Source organism: Tursiops truncatus, chromosome 4, assembly GCF_011762595.2.
Source record: "Tursiops truncatus isolate mTurTru1 chromosome 4, mTurTru1.mat.Y, whole genome shotgun sequence".
Taxonomy (NCBI): Eukaryota; Metazoa; Chordata; class Mammalia; order Artiodactyla; family Delphinidae; genus Tursiops; species Tursiops truncatus.
This window is the reverse complement of record NC_047037.1, coordinates 5,890,511-5,906,121: the sequence shown is the minus strand read 5'-3', so window position 1 is coordinate 5,906,121 and position 15,611 is coordinate 5,890,511.

Below are 15,611 nucleotides of genomic sequence, written 5' to 3'. Positions count from 1 at the left end.
TTATTGTGAGTTTTATCATGAAAGAATGTTGAATTTTGCCAGATATTTTTTCTGCATCTATTGAGATGATCATGGTATTTACTTTTATTTTGCTAATGTGATGTATCACATTTAATGATTTGCATTTCTGAACCCTCCTTGTATCCCAGGGACAAATCCCATTTGACCATGAGCTTCTTAATGTGCTGCTGAATTTGGTTTGCTAGTATTTTGTTGAGAATTTTGCATCTATAATCATCAGGGATATTGGTCTTTAATTTTCTTTGCTTAAAGTGTCCTTATCTGGCTTTAGCATCAGGTTAATTCTGGTTTCATAGAATGTTTTGGAGTGCTCTCTCCTCTTTGTTTTTTTCCATTTCTCTTTTTCAAACTTCATTTTCAGAAAGTCTGGTGTTAAATCTTCTTCCACTTTTTGTTAAAATTTACTAGTAAAACCATCTGATTCTAGGCTTTTCTTTGATGCGTTTTTTGATTTCTGATTCAATCTCCGTACTTGTTATTGATCTGTTCAAAGTTTCTATTTCTTCATGATTCAGTCAAGATAAGTTGTATTTGTGTTTTAAGGAATTTATCAATTTCTTCCAGTTTATCAAAAATTTTTAATATACTTTTAACAGTAGTCTCTTTGATCCTTTGTATTTCTTTGCATCGGTTGTGATGTCTCTTCCTTCATTTCTGATTTTACTTATTTGAGTCTTCTCTCTTTATTTCATAGTCTAGCTAAAAGTTAGTCTGTTTTTTTCTATCTTTAACAAAACATGGATCTTAGTTTCATTGGTCTTTTCTATTGTTTTTCTGGTCTCTTCTTCAATTTTTCTGCTCTTTGTTATTTGCGTCCTTCTACTAACTTTGGGCTTCGTTCTTCTTTTCCTATTTCCTTGAAGTGTGAAGTTACATAGTTTATTTTAGCTCTTTCTTTCTTCTTAATGTAGGAGTCCATCACTATAAACTTCCCTCTCAAAAGTGCTTTTACTGAGTCCCATGAATTTTGGTATGTTTTGTTTCCATTTCATTTTCCTTTTGATTTATTCTTTAACCCATTGGTTGTTCAGTAGCATATTGTTTAACCTCCACATATTTGTGAATTTTCTTATTCTCCTCCTTTTATTGATTCCTAGTTTTATACCATTTTTGTCAGAAAAAAACTTAGTATAATTTCAATCTTCTTAAATTTTTTAAGATTTATTTTGTGACCTAACATATGATTTATTCTGAAAGATGTTTCATGTGCACTTCAGAAAAACGTGTATTATGATGCTTTGTGGTAGAATGTTGTATACATGTCTGTTAGGCTATTTGATCCAAGGTATAGTTCATATCCAATGTTTCTGCATTGATTTTTTTGCCTGGATGTATTGTTGAAAATGGGATATTGAAGTCCCCTACTATTGTTGTATTGCTGTCTATATTTCCTTCAGATCTGTATTTGTTTAGTATATTTAGGGGCTTCAATATTGAGTGCATATGTATTTATATTTGTTATATCTTCTGGATGAATTGACGCAATTATCATTATATAATGACATCTTGGTCTCTTGTTATGGTTTTTGACTTCTATTTTGTCTGATTTAAGTATAACTACCCCAGATCTATTTTAGTTTCCATTTGCATGGAATACCTTTTCCCATTCCTTTACTTTTAGTCTGTGTGTGTCCTTGAAGCTGAAGTGAGTCTTGTAGATGGTGTATAATGGGGTGTTGTTTTTTAGTCCATTCAGCCACTCTACACCTTTTGATTGGACAATTTATTTCATTTACATTTAAAGTAATTATTGATAGATAAGGGCTTACTCATGACATCTTATTGTTTTCTGGCTCTTTTGTAGTTCCCCTGTTCCCTTCTCCCTCTTTTGCTGCCTTCTTTTGTGAATTGATGATTTTCTGTACTGCTTTGCTTTGGTCCCCTTCTCTTTATCTATTATGTATCTATTGGAGGTTTTTACTTTGTGGTTACCATGACTCTTACATAAAACATCTTATAGATAAAACAGTCTATTTTAAGCTAATAGAAACCAGCTGAAGTTGGTACAAAACCTGGACCCGTGTTAGTTGGTCTATCACTGGGCCCACCTGGGAACCTGGGTTCACATGTGCCCACTTGGAGCCTGAGTTTGCATGGGCTGATGGAGAGCCTGGTGCCATGGGAACCACTCAGGCCTGAGGAAGCTGGTCAGTGTCAGGGTGAGTTGGGAGCTTGGATTTCCTGGAGTCCACTGGGAGCCTGGAATCACAAGAGCTATCTGTGGCTGGGGAAGCTGGCAGATTGTCAGAGTGGGCCAGAGGCCTGGGTTTGTGTGGCCTAGTGGAAGCTTGGTTTGCAGAAGTCACCTGGGGCCATGGGAGCCACCTGGTGTCACTGGAGCAAGCAAGCACCTGAATAAGTCAGGTGCCTGGGTTTACAGGAGTCCACTGGAAGCTACCTAGGGCCCCAGGAGTCAGCCTGGTACCTGAGCATTAATGAGGGGATTAATAGTAAAGTTGGACCTTCACCTCATTCTTTTCCTCTCATAGAGGAAGTGTCTCCACATTGGGTTGCTTGGACTTGGTGAAGGGGTGATGGGGGTAATGTGAATTTATATTTCCTCCCTTCCTCAATGATTCTTTTCTTATTTCTGTGCTTCACTGAGGTGCTGTAATCTCTTACTTGGAATCTTTAACTCTCATGATGGCATTTTCATACCCAGAAAGCTGTTCAAATTGATAAGCTTGCGATGTGTTGGGCATTAGAAATTCTTACACCTCCATTTCTCAGACACCATTCTCCCCAGAAATCCCAATTTAAAAATGAGCAGAAGGCATGAACACACATTGCAGAGTGTGAGCAATGAACAGCATGTTTTGAGTAGAATCCAGGAGCTCATCTGGTTTTGTGGGAGCCATCTACCTTCCAACTAGAAAGACTGGGCCCAAAAAGCTTCCTATAGGTTCAGTAGCTTCCTACACCTGCAAATGGTTTCTCCTCTTTCCAAAATCAGCAGTCCTTGGGAAGAGGAGCAACTACCTAATGTTCTTACTGATGCAGACTTGGGTTCAGTATGGACAGTAGTGAAAGCAAAAACTATCTCATTATCATCCTTCCTTTACAAAACAATAATTGTATCAAGAAATGATTAACAAGATTATCAAGAGATTAACAAGAAGCAGACCCAGCACCCCCCGTGATTAATTACTGTTAAATTAATGGCAATGGAGCCAAGATTCTGACATCAGGTTACGTGGCAGTTCTATTTGTCAGTGTACTGAGAGATTTTACTTTTACTTATGTTTTCGTTAGAATGAAATTGGAGGTTGAAGGCTATATGGCCTATTAGCAAGATTCTATTTTTCACTTTTATTCTAAGTATAGAAAATAAAATCTCTAAGTGCAGGCAAGACGCATTTTCCTATTTCTGGGGATGACACAAAGAGAGCAACCTGGCTTAACCACAGTGAGTTTGATTTTGACTGGGCATTATTAAGACTGTTTTAGTGTCTTAGACATAAAACATTGAAATAGGCTACTGAGGGAGACTGACATAGCTCCACCTTCATAAGTCTCTGAGAAGAGAAAAGGAGATAACAAGATATAATACCACTTCAATGGCAAGGAAGATAATTCCAACAAATGGCAAGCCAAGAAACGGGGGAGAGAGAATGCTTCTCCTTAGTCCTTTGAAAGAGTTACATTGACCTGTTTTAGGTTTTTCTAGAAGAGGGTTACTTCCAAGGTGAAACAATTCCAAGCCTGTTTTCCTTTTTCAACTGACTGGAGAGAAGAGTGGGTAAAGTGGTGATGGGTAAAAGATGGGTAAAGGGGAGCCACTCCATGTGGGCTCTGAACTATAATCCTTTCCATCATCAAAAGGAAAGCTCCAAACTGTAGTAACATGGTCTATTGTCCACTACTTCTTTGACTTGGCTAATCCATTAATAATATTCTCTGGGGCTAGAGTGAATGAGGAAGAGAAATCATCCTACTCTACCTCATACTTTTTTTTTTAACATCCTTATTGGAGTATAATTACTTTACAATGTTGTGTTAGTTTCTGCTTTATAACAAAGTGAATCAGCTATACATATACATATATCCCCATATCCCCTCCCTCTTGCATCTCCCTCCCACCCTCCTTATCCCACCCCTCTAGGTGGTCACAAAGCACTGAGCTGATCTCCTTGTGCTATGCAGCTCATACATTTTTAGCAGTGGCTTCTATTTTGTCATTCATAAAATGGCTTAAAATAGTGTTGTAATTTTTTTTTCTTTTGGAAATTTAAAGCTCTGAAAAACTGACTCAGGAGTCTCACTGAGAGTGGAAGTGACAGGGATGGGGCTCCATGCTTCCTACCCCCTGCCTTTCCTTTTAAATAGCTTCAGAGATATAGTTCACATATAATACAAGTTACCCGGTTAAAACATAAATTCCATGATTTTTAGTATATTCACAGATATGTGCAGCCATTACCACAGTCAATCTTAGAATATTTTTACCACCTCTAAAAGAAACCCTGTGTATTTTAGCTATCAACCCTTATGTCCCACCTACCACCCCAGCTCTAGGAAACTGCTAATCTACTTTGTGTCTATAGATTTTCCTCCTTGGAAATTTCATATGAATGGAATCACATTACATGTTGTCTTTTGTGACTGGCTTCCTGCACTTAGCATAATGTTTTTACCTGTTGTCACTTATATCTGAATTTCATTCCTTTTTATAGCTGAAAATTATTCTATTATAAGTGTCTTTTTAAACATGTGCTTCCAAGTACATTTTTATTTGAAATGAACACATGTCTATACTACACTAAATATAAATAAATATATTTGTTTTACATTAAAAATAGTTATTGAATAGGAGTGACGTAAGGATCTCTAAGTCCACCACAAATCTGATACTCTTTGAGCTTAAAATTCATCTTTTATGTAACCAGAGATCCAGTTGAATATTCCTGTTGAGCAAGTGATTCCAACTCCCTTTACTTATAATAGAACTAAAGAGAAGTTGGGTTAGTGTGTGACCACCTTCGGTAGTATTTTCATGTTAAAGATAACCGCCCAATCAAGTCTCCCTGCTGAATAAAATATGGTATTCAGAACCTTCCCTGAAAAGCTTCAGGTGAGAGAGTAAAGTGATCAAGTCTGTGTTTTTTAGAGCCCTTCAGCTTGAATTTAAATTGTGGTTCCATTATTTGCTACCTATAGCAAGATGCTTTCCTATTCTAAGCTTCTGTTTCCTCATTTGTGAAATAAGACAATAATTATATCTGCATCACAGGGCTTTTGGGGCGACAATTTAATGAGAAAATGTATGTGAATTCCAGGCACAGTTTCTGGCATACTGAGTGCTAATAAATATGTGTTGCTATTATTCATAATATTATCTTTTTTGTTATTATTCACACATGAATCCTAATATGTAGTACAGAGCTTATTACATAATAATTACCCCTCAAATATTTGTTTAAATGAAGGAACAGGTGAATTAAAGAGCTTCACAAGACGGGGGACTCTGTATTTTTCACCTTATTAACTCTGGGTTTCACAACAGAGTTATACATTTTGCATGAGTCATTTGGGGAAGCCACTGGGGGAAGGTCTTCTCAATGACACAATTTACTGTTACTGGGGAGATGCGTCAGCTTCTGTCTTGAACCTCTCATTGTCATCTCAGGGAGGAGAGAAGATATCATGATGTTTCATTTCTATATTAATAAATAGTAATGACATCACATCCCCTCCCTCCCTCCCTCCCATGATGAGACGACATCAGAATCCTTGGAAGCATTTCCTCTAGAACCAACTGGCTTTGATTTTTTTCTTTCTTTCTTTCTTTCTTTCTTTTTTTTTTTAAGCTGCCCATCCTGAGGACTCAGCAAATTCACAAAGCAAAGGAAGCAATAATTCTCTGGCTAAAAAGCTGCTGAAATTGTTTTTTCTATACCCACTGGTAGAACACAGAGGCAGCTAGACAAAAATGCTGACCCCCCTGCTGCCTGAAACTGTTGGTTTCTGGGGCCGGGGGAGTCTGGGCTTCATTCTCTGTTTGTTTTTTTTTTGTTTGCTCTTAAGTTCTTGTGGGTGTGTGTGAGTTCCCTTTGATTTTCAAAATTGTAGGCTACTTTAATTTAAGACAGCTAAGTCCAGAGTTGACTTTTAGGAATAAATTACAATTTATTGAAGACTTATTTTTCCTTGCACCTTTTTTGGATACACACCAAAACATAAAATGGGAACTTTTCCAAAAATTGTAGGGGAGAGATGACACACTTCTGCCCTGGTCTCTGAATTCCTGAATCTAGCCAATTTAAGAAGCTAAGTAGATAGCTTTTGAGCAAGCATAGGAGTGAAACTTTGGCATTTTATAAAGAGAATGAATAAAGGAGACAGAGTGAAACTATAGGAAGGAAGGTCTCAGCTGATCGCAGTGGTCTCTGATTCTCTCTCTCCAGTGCCTGTCTTCCTGTGGGTCAGCAGTTCTTCCAGGACTGGTGCTGTCTTCACCCTGCCTGTTCTTTGTGCTCACTACACCCCCCTAGGTAGAATGGGGACAAATCTCTATTGTGGTCAGCCAAGATAAAAGGAAAGTTTTAGGGAAAAGAAAAGAGGGGAACTATAAAAAAATGAAACTAAAGAAAACTAATACTTCCCCTGAAAGAATAGAGAAAATACAAAAAAATGAGGAGACGGGGGCCATGGAGATAGAGTCATCATTCTCAGTGCAGCCATACACTGGTAGGTGGCCATGCCTTAGCAGAAACATACCCTGTGGTTTCTTCTCTCTGTTTACCTGAAACATCTGCCCTTATCTCAACCCTGCGTTTGCCCTGAACTTTTTTTTAACTTTTTATCTTATATTGGAGTATAGTTGATTTACAATGTTGTGTTAGTTTCAGGTGTACAGCAAAGTGAATCAGTTATACATATACATCTATCCACCCTTTTTTAGATTATTTTCCCATATAGGCCATTACAGAGTATTAAGTAGTTCCTTGTGCTCTACAGTAGGTCCTTGTTGGTTATCCATTTTAAATATAGCAGTGTGTACATGTCAATCCCAAACTCCTTAACTATCCCTCCCCGACCTCGTCCCCCTGGTAACCATAAGTTTGTTCTCTAAATCTGTGAATCTGTTTCTGTTTTATAAATAAGTTCATTTGTATCATTTTTTTTTTAGATTCCTCATATAGGCAATATCACAATACTTCTCTTTCTCTGTCTGACTTACTTCACTCAGTATGAGTGGATCTCTAGGTCCATCCATGTTGTTGCAAATGGCATTATTTCATTCTTTTTAATGGCTGAGTAATAGTCCATTGTGTATATATACTACATCTTCTTGATCTATTCTTCTGTTGATGGACGTTTAGGTTGCCCTGGACTTTTATAAGGGATCCCTATGAGTGATTTGCCTAGTTTTGAAGGTGAGTAGTAGGTGTTATTATCTTAGAGCCTCTATACTATATGTGAGTCCCTGATACACTATGCTCTAGTTGTGGGATCTTTCTAGGTCACAATTCCATCAATAACAATAGACCAAAATTCTAAACCCTACCATGGAGGACCATTGTGAGTATTGTTGATATTGTGTTCGTAGTTATAAGTAGAGGATCCAGCACAATGTAGGAGCTCAGAAAAATAGTACATATTTTTATTATTACCAAGGCTAATTGGAAATATATATCTCTTCCCATGGCTGGGCTTTGCCACCTATTAGAGTGTTCTAAGTTTCCAGCTTCTAGTTTTCAAAGCGTAGGTAACTGGCAAATTACTATGAATGCCTTCTATTTCCTTTCTATTTATTGCATATCATTTCCAAGTATAATCCTTCCTGTTCCTTTGAGTAGTACTCCATGGAACAACATCTATAACGTTGCTTTCAGAGTGCGGTGTGCAGTAGACATTTAATTCTTTCCTTCTCTGACACTAACGTCTATTGTTTCCCACCTCAGAGATGCTAGGGCAGCTTTTACTTTTATGAGGACCTGGCTACTTATCAGAAATGGAAAGGTAAACAAACAAGCATGTAAAGAATCAAATTATATGTAAATTCTTCTCCCCTCTTCCAGGATTAATTGTCCAGAAGTGAGTTGTCTGATCCACATTCAAATGTCACTTTTCTGTATTCTGTCGGCATTGATTTCTATACTGAGTGATGTAATAGAAGGCATTAGAAGAAACAGAGTGCATTTAACATAGAACAAAGGTTGTTGAAGAGATCCTGAGTCCAGGGCTCAGATCAGTATTTAATCTTTTCTACTCCCTGGTTATAGAATTATAAACAAGTCACTTTACACCTATAAATTGTATTTTCCTCACCTATGAAATGGGAATGGTATTTATCTTACTTATGTTCTAAGATTCTAGTTATATATACAATAGCAAAGTACTTGATAAACAATTGAGTAGTATATACATTTTAGTGTGAAGGTAACCTGTGGGTTGGATGACACATGCATATGTTTTTTGTTTTTTGTCTTTTTTGGTTAACATGTGGCATCCAACCCATGGGCTACAGACAATATGTATTTCCCTGAAACACTGCAAGATCTGGAACCTCTGGGCCAGTGTCACTGTGTAGCGACAATAGGCTGGCCTTTGAGTTTGTAACCTGTAGTAAGAGATTCATGCTCCCCTCTGCTCAGGATCCAGACCTGACAGCCAGGATACGATTAATCAGTGCTCAGAGCTCAGGAAGCAGCTCTGCACACCTGGCAGAGCCTGACAAAATCTTGGTAATCGGATTAACAAAGCAGTGATATGGTATCTTGTTGGTGAGGGGCATGGAAGTGCTACATCATTATGCAGAACCGTTCATTATCAGAGCTGACCTTGTACTGGGCTTTGCCTGTATCTTGATGTGGGACAGCTCACTGAAGATGCATGGATAAGTGCTCTGGCAAAGGCATTGTGAGAGCAATTGGTAGCAGCTAGAAAGCTAGCTCTTTCCTCTCCAAGTTCAGCTTGAAAAGACATACAGTTCTGGGAACACCATTCATTTTGCAATTTCTGAGCCCTTTCACCTCTGCTTCCACAAGTACAAGAGCTTCTTTTCTGTGTTCCCAAATGATTTTTTTTCCCTTCAATTTTTCTTTCACTCTAGTGCTTAGGAAGTCACTGGGATGAACTGTGGTGACATTGCCAGTTCTTAATGATTATTTTCTTAAGATACCAATTCAATTCTCCTCTTCTCCTTTTTCAATGGTCCAGGATATATCTGCCTCCTCCAGAACTTCCTTTCTCTCAAAGTCAGGCCTCACTCAACAGGTCTCTGATGTCACTCAGAGGTTGTACCATGAGGGATCACTTCCTTGCACCTACATTTGGCCACTGGCCCCCCCCTTCCCAAGCTCTAGTATCTTTCGACGGCGGCTGTTTACTGCAAACCCACCAAGAATTTTAGAGTCAGAGCATCCGTCATGGTCCACCTCTGCTATTTAATAAAAGGTGAAGCCTTTGCATAATTTGATTAACTCTGATTTCTTTTTTCTTAAAAATGTCAATTACAGGGAGAGGAGAGAGAAAACCCTATTTTATCTGGTTACCTTCAAGCATTGAAATGCAATGAATTTCTGGCTGTGCTCTGAGCCTGTGACTAACTAGATAATCCAGGCTACAGTGTGTTTTACACATCTGAAGACCTTAGACTTGGGAGGGAAGACATAAGAAGTCCCACTGAGACCCTCTGGAAGCAACCACGTTCTCCAAACCACATTTATGAGAGGGTACTTGCCCACTTAATTCATTTGATCACCATCCTTGAGTGCACAGCTCCCTTGCAGGAAAGAGTTGCAATGGAGCGGGGAGAGATAACAGCTGGTTTCATTCACACACCAAAACTATGCCTCAACAAAGGCAATGCTTGTAAAACACACTACTGTCTTTGAAAAAAATGTGTTAGTGTCACAGGTCACATTCCCCAAGAAGCGCCCTCCAGATAGAGGTTTAAGACTGGTAAGTTTATTGGGAAATAAACTTGAGAGCAGTACTCCTGGAACAGAAAGAAAGGAAGCAGGATTGAGCAGAAGGAAAGCTCAGGCTGTGATGCAATCCCAACACGATTTGTAGCCAAGCCCATGGATAACAATAAATGGGATACCAGTTCATAAATTTCCTACACACTGGGGCTGAGGGTAGAGACTTTATAGCCCACATTGACCAAGCATTGACTGTGAGATCCGTCTAAGAAGCGAGGATAACTTTCAAAGAGGCAACTCTAGCTAGGCCAGACTAATTTGAAGCGAGGGTGGCACGAGGCACAGTAGCTGGATGAATGACAGCTTGTGTGCTTTTTCCTAATAAAGACATTTCCCCTTTCAAACCCACCAGCTCTCTGAATGTAACAACCCCTTATTTTGCATAAGGCTTTCTATTTCACAGACATTATCACATACATTCCCCCCCCATGACATTTTTTGAAGCCAGTGAAGTAGATCTTATTCCAATTTTAAAGAAAAAGAAACAGAAATTTCCAGTCTTTCCAATCACTCTTTCCTTGTGTAGCCTTCCACAAATGATAATCTCTGCAGAACTTAATTTCCTTTTCAGCAAAATAGGGGTGAAAATAACTTACCTGCCTAATGTCTCCTTCCAGGTTTGGGATCTATGACTGTGAACCTTGCATGGGTTTATGTGTTTGCTAAGTACAGGAGCCAGCCATGGCATCCATGTCCCATGGATTACTGCTCCAGGGTTCTTTCTACTGGCCCACACTGTCCCAAGGGGACTGAGGTCAGTGATGCTCTGAGGTTTCAGAGGCAACAGGATGTGAAAAAACTAGCCTGCAATCAGAGAAAAGGCTCCCAGTATACAGCCATCCTTAGAACGTTTGGAATGGCATGAATAACACTGTGCAACATTTCCGTGATCCATGTACCTAAGATTTTTTCTTCCTTTCCAGATAGAATGATTTGTACTCCTGAAATGGACTCACATGGAGCAGGCTTGGCAGGGTTCTATGAGACACTCATGCCTGGGCTTTTTAAGACAATTGATGGCACAAGACTTTTTCTGGGATATACATGTTATTCTCTAAATTTGGCTTATTGTATTAGTGAAAGACCAAAGCCATGATGTCGAACTCAAGCGTCTGTCATTCTCAGATTACATTCTTATCCTCTGGATATTTCAGTCACTCTTTTTCTAACTGAGGGTTTGCAGAACCACTCTTTTTTTTTTTTTTTTTTTTTTACATCTTTATTAGAGTATAATTGCTTTACAATGGTGTGTTAGTTTCTGCTTTATAACAAAGTGAATCAGTTATACATATACATAGGTTCCCGTATCTCTTCCCTCTTGTGTCTCCCTCCCTCCCACCCTCCCTATCCCACCCTTCTAGGTGGTCACAAAGCACCGAGCTGATCTCCCTGTGCTATACGGCTGCTTCCCACTAGCTATCTACCTTACATTTGGTAGTGTATATATGTCCATGCCGCTCTCTCATTTTGTCACAGCTTACCCTTCCCCCTCCCCATATCTTCAAGTCCATTCTCTAGTAGGTCTGTGTCTTTATTCCTGTCTTACCCCAGGTTCTTCATGACATTTTTTTTCCTTAAATTCCATATATATGTGTTAGCATACGGTATTTGTCTCTCTCTTTCTGACTTACTTCACTCTGTATGACAGACTCTAGGTCTATCCACCTCATTACAAATAGCTCAATTTTTTTTCTTTTTATGGCTGAGTAATATTCCATTGTATATATGTGCCACATCTTCTTTATCCATTCATCCGATGATGGACACTTAGGTTGTTTCCATCTCTGGGCTATTGTAAATAGAGCTGCAATGAACATTTTGGTGCATGACTTTTTTTGAATTATGGTTTTCTCAGGGTATATGTCCAGTAGTGGGATTGCTGGGTCATATGGTAGTTCTATTTGTAGTTTTTTAAGGAACCTCTATACTGTCCTCCATAGTGGCTGGAGCAATTCACATTCCCACCAGCAGAACCACTCTTTACCCATGTATAGCAACTTCTTTTCCGTTATCAGTGGGGGCGACGTTTAGCCTACCAATCTTCTTGCAATTTCAGCCAGCATTTAGGGCCCAAGCAGGTTACTGGAAAACCAGGGACTGGCACTGACCCAAGTCAGACCTCATCAGTATTCAGCAATACAGGTACAAGGTGAGTGAGAAAAGAGGCAAGACACATGGAAAAGTGTTCTGATCAGAGAAGAGCAGTGAAGCAGAAAATAAGGACGTTGCCAGGTTGTTTGCCCCAAATTTCATGTACTTACAGGCTTTTATCATGACAATGAAAGGTCTCCTGATTTACCTAAGTGTTCCTTTTCTAATTCTATAGCTCTGATATTTTGGGAAACCTGGCTGTGTTGTGTATAAACTTTGGTTTTAGAGAAAGGAAATGAAAACATGCATTAGGACCATCAGTTTGAAGGAGAGAATGCGCCTAACTCCCTGAGGTGAAAAGAAATGGCATAAGGCAGGAAGAAAGAGGGAGTGGTTTTGCTTACCACTGTCTTTGCCCTTGACAGCTGTTCTTGAAAGCTTGGGCTCTGAACTGTTCTCCTCAATTTGTTTGAAATTTTTCTGGCATATCCTCTTGCATTTTCATTCCCTGTCTCAGGTACTTCTCTCTGAAAATCTTCATTTTTGACTCAAATCTCTTTGAGGAAATTTCTTAAAGCATTAAATGGGTTTAAATTGATTTTTTAATACATCAATTCATTTCATTTCTTTGTAGTCAAAAATATTATTGAATGATGCATTTTTTATTACTGGGAAGAGCCAAAGCTTTCTGGTCACAGTTGAGATTGACAAGAAATGTGGAGTTTCACTTTTGTCTTCTCCTAATGTGCTATTTTAAAATGAGCTGAGGACTTCCCTGATGGCGCAGTGGTTAAGAATCAGCCTGCCAATGCAGGGGACATGGGTTTGAGCCCCGGTCCAGGAAGATCCCACATGTAGTGGAGCAACTAAGCCCGTGTGCCACAGAGACTGAGCCAGTGCTCTAGAGCCCATGAGCCACAAGTACTGAGCCCGTGCAACTGCGGAAGCCCACACGCCTAAAGCCTGTGCTCCACAACAAGAGAAGGCACCACAATGAGAAGCCTGTGCACCGCAACAAAGAGTAGCCCCCACTGGACGCAACCAGAGAAAACCCGCGCGCAGCAACAAGGATCCAACGCAGCCATAAATAAATAAATTTATTTATTTAAAATTTTTTGAAAAAATAAATAAATAAAATGAGCTGAGATGAAGTCATCAGAGAAATGTGGAAAGTCCCTCATCTTCAAATTCTGTCACCTCTTTATGGGAAGCCACAGGAGCCTATTAGTCAAATTCTAGCATTTAGAGATGGGATAAAAGATTTGAAGTGAAATTACATGGACAGCTTGATACATAGAGGTGCTATTATTACCAGACTCAGGTTTCACTGCTCATCACTCAAGAATCCAATACTGAGAGACACATGTTGGGTAAGATAGCTTTATTGAGGAAGTCAGCAATCCTGGCGGAAGATGTACTCATATCACAAAAAACCAACTCTCCTTTGCTGATCGGGGGCAAGAGTTTCTAAGGGCGGTGGGGGGGCGGTGCAAGGCTGGGGAGGGGTGGGCCACTTGCAGAACAACACAGTCAGCTCCAACAGTCATCCTGAAATTAGTGGTGCTTGGTCTGATCAGCATCATCTTGATTCTTTTAAGTACAGTTAATCTTCCGTGTCAGGGTTGGTTTTTTCCCATTTCTTTGAGGTCAGTTCTTATAATTATGTAAGGTGGAACAGCTTGTCATGGCTACAGTCTGGTCATCATGTAGTTAACTTCTTCCACCTGGTGGGGTTCTTAGTGTCTGCAAAACAGCTCAAAGGACATGACTCAGGATATTATCTATAGCCCTTGAGGAGAAACTAAAAGTCCTTGACTTTGCTTAGTGACTAAACTATTATTATTTTGTCTTTGTTTGACTGTTTTCCCTTGTTTCTGCATTTTCTCATTTCTCTGATTAAACTTATTCTTTTGCTAAAGTTTTTCTACTAACAAAAGGCAGACGGAGGACATGATGAGGTCTGTCCTAGGAAGGCCGCACAAGGTCCTGCTCATTTTCACTATCATAACAATAGTGGCCATGAGCTGGTAATAATAACTTCAGCTATAAAGCTAATGTCCAGTTTTTACAATGGGAAAGGCATGTTAGAACTTTCCTAAAATCTTCTTGTCACTGTGATGTGCATTAAACCAGATGAAACTCAACAGTTTTGCCTGAAAACATAAGGACTGTCAGTTATAAACTCTCTAAGAAGTCACCTCTCAAAGCTATCTTCATCCTTTCTCTGTCTTCAGGATTATTCTAATCATTATTTAGACATCAGTGGTCTGTCCTATCTTAAACTCATGGACAAACAAAAGCAGTGAAAGGAATCAATTCAAAGAGAAAAACCCTTTAACCTCGTTTTCTCCTCTAGCTACTGAGTCACAACTACCTATTGTCTCTTCTGTTGAGAGTGAAGTATCTGAAAAGAGTGTTCTCTAAAGTAAGATGTTGACAGTGGGAGAAACTGGGTGTGGAGTATATGGGAACTCTCTGTAGTATCTTTCCAATTTGTTGTAAATCTAAAACCATTTTAAAACTAAACTTTCACTTAAAAAATATTCTCTTAAATTTTTTTAAGAGAATGTGTCTTAAAATCTGTCTCCATTTTCTTGCTTTTTTTTTTCTTTCCTATTTCTGTACTGCTTTTATTTGCAATAGCCAAAACTGGAAACAATTAAAATATCCATAACCAGATGAATAAATAAACAAACAATGGAACAAACACTAGAACATACTTCTCAATAATGTAAACAGGGTGCACTACTCATATAAGCACCATTGATTAATTTCAAAATAAATATGTCACACTAGGGCAGCCAAGGGGGGAAAAAAATTAAACACTTTATGATTTCAATTATGTAAAATTCTAGAAAATGCAAAAGAATCTTTTGTAATGAAAACCAAATCAATGGCTGCCTGGAGGACAAAGAGGTTATTAAAGGACACAAGGTAAATCTCCATTTTCATCAACTCCCACTCACGACCCAAACTACTGCAGTCTGAGTCCCTCAGCACTGAACTGACTCTACAAAGTTATCAATAACCTCCATGTTGATAAATCCAGTGATCACTCCTAGTCTTTAAATTTCTTTAACTTCTCAGTCATATTGAACACTGCTGATCCCTCTCCCCATTCTGAAACATTGTTGAAGGAAGAAATTGCTGCTCTTTATCTGAAACACAGAGCTGAATGAATTGTGTGCAAAGACGTGGAGGACTGTATGGTAAAAGCACAGTCTTTGTTTTAACAACCAGTAGAGTCTGGAGAGGCTCGGAGTGCAGAGACTGACAGATTTTCTGAAGTGAGGGTAGTGAAGGAGAGGGTAAATTTCAGCTATGCAAGATTGGTTGTTGGAATGAGGTTGATGATGATGGGTTGACTTTTAAATGTGTGGTTACTGAAGCCAGTTGTAGCCATGCAAACCAAGACTGACGAGCAGAGATGGATTTAAAGCCAGTTCTGGAGATAATCTTTTATATCTTGGACTGTGGTCAAAGAATAATCAGACTTTTCCTTAAATTGTTGGAGTGAGTCAACTTTTTAATTTCTCCCTTCGTCTCTGTTTGTCTCCTAATTTCCTCCTA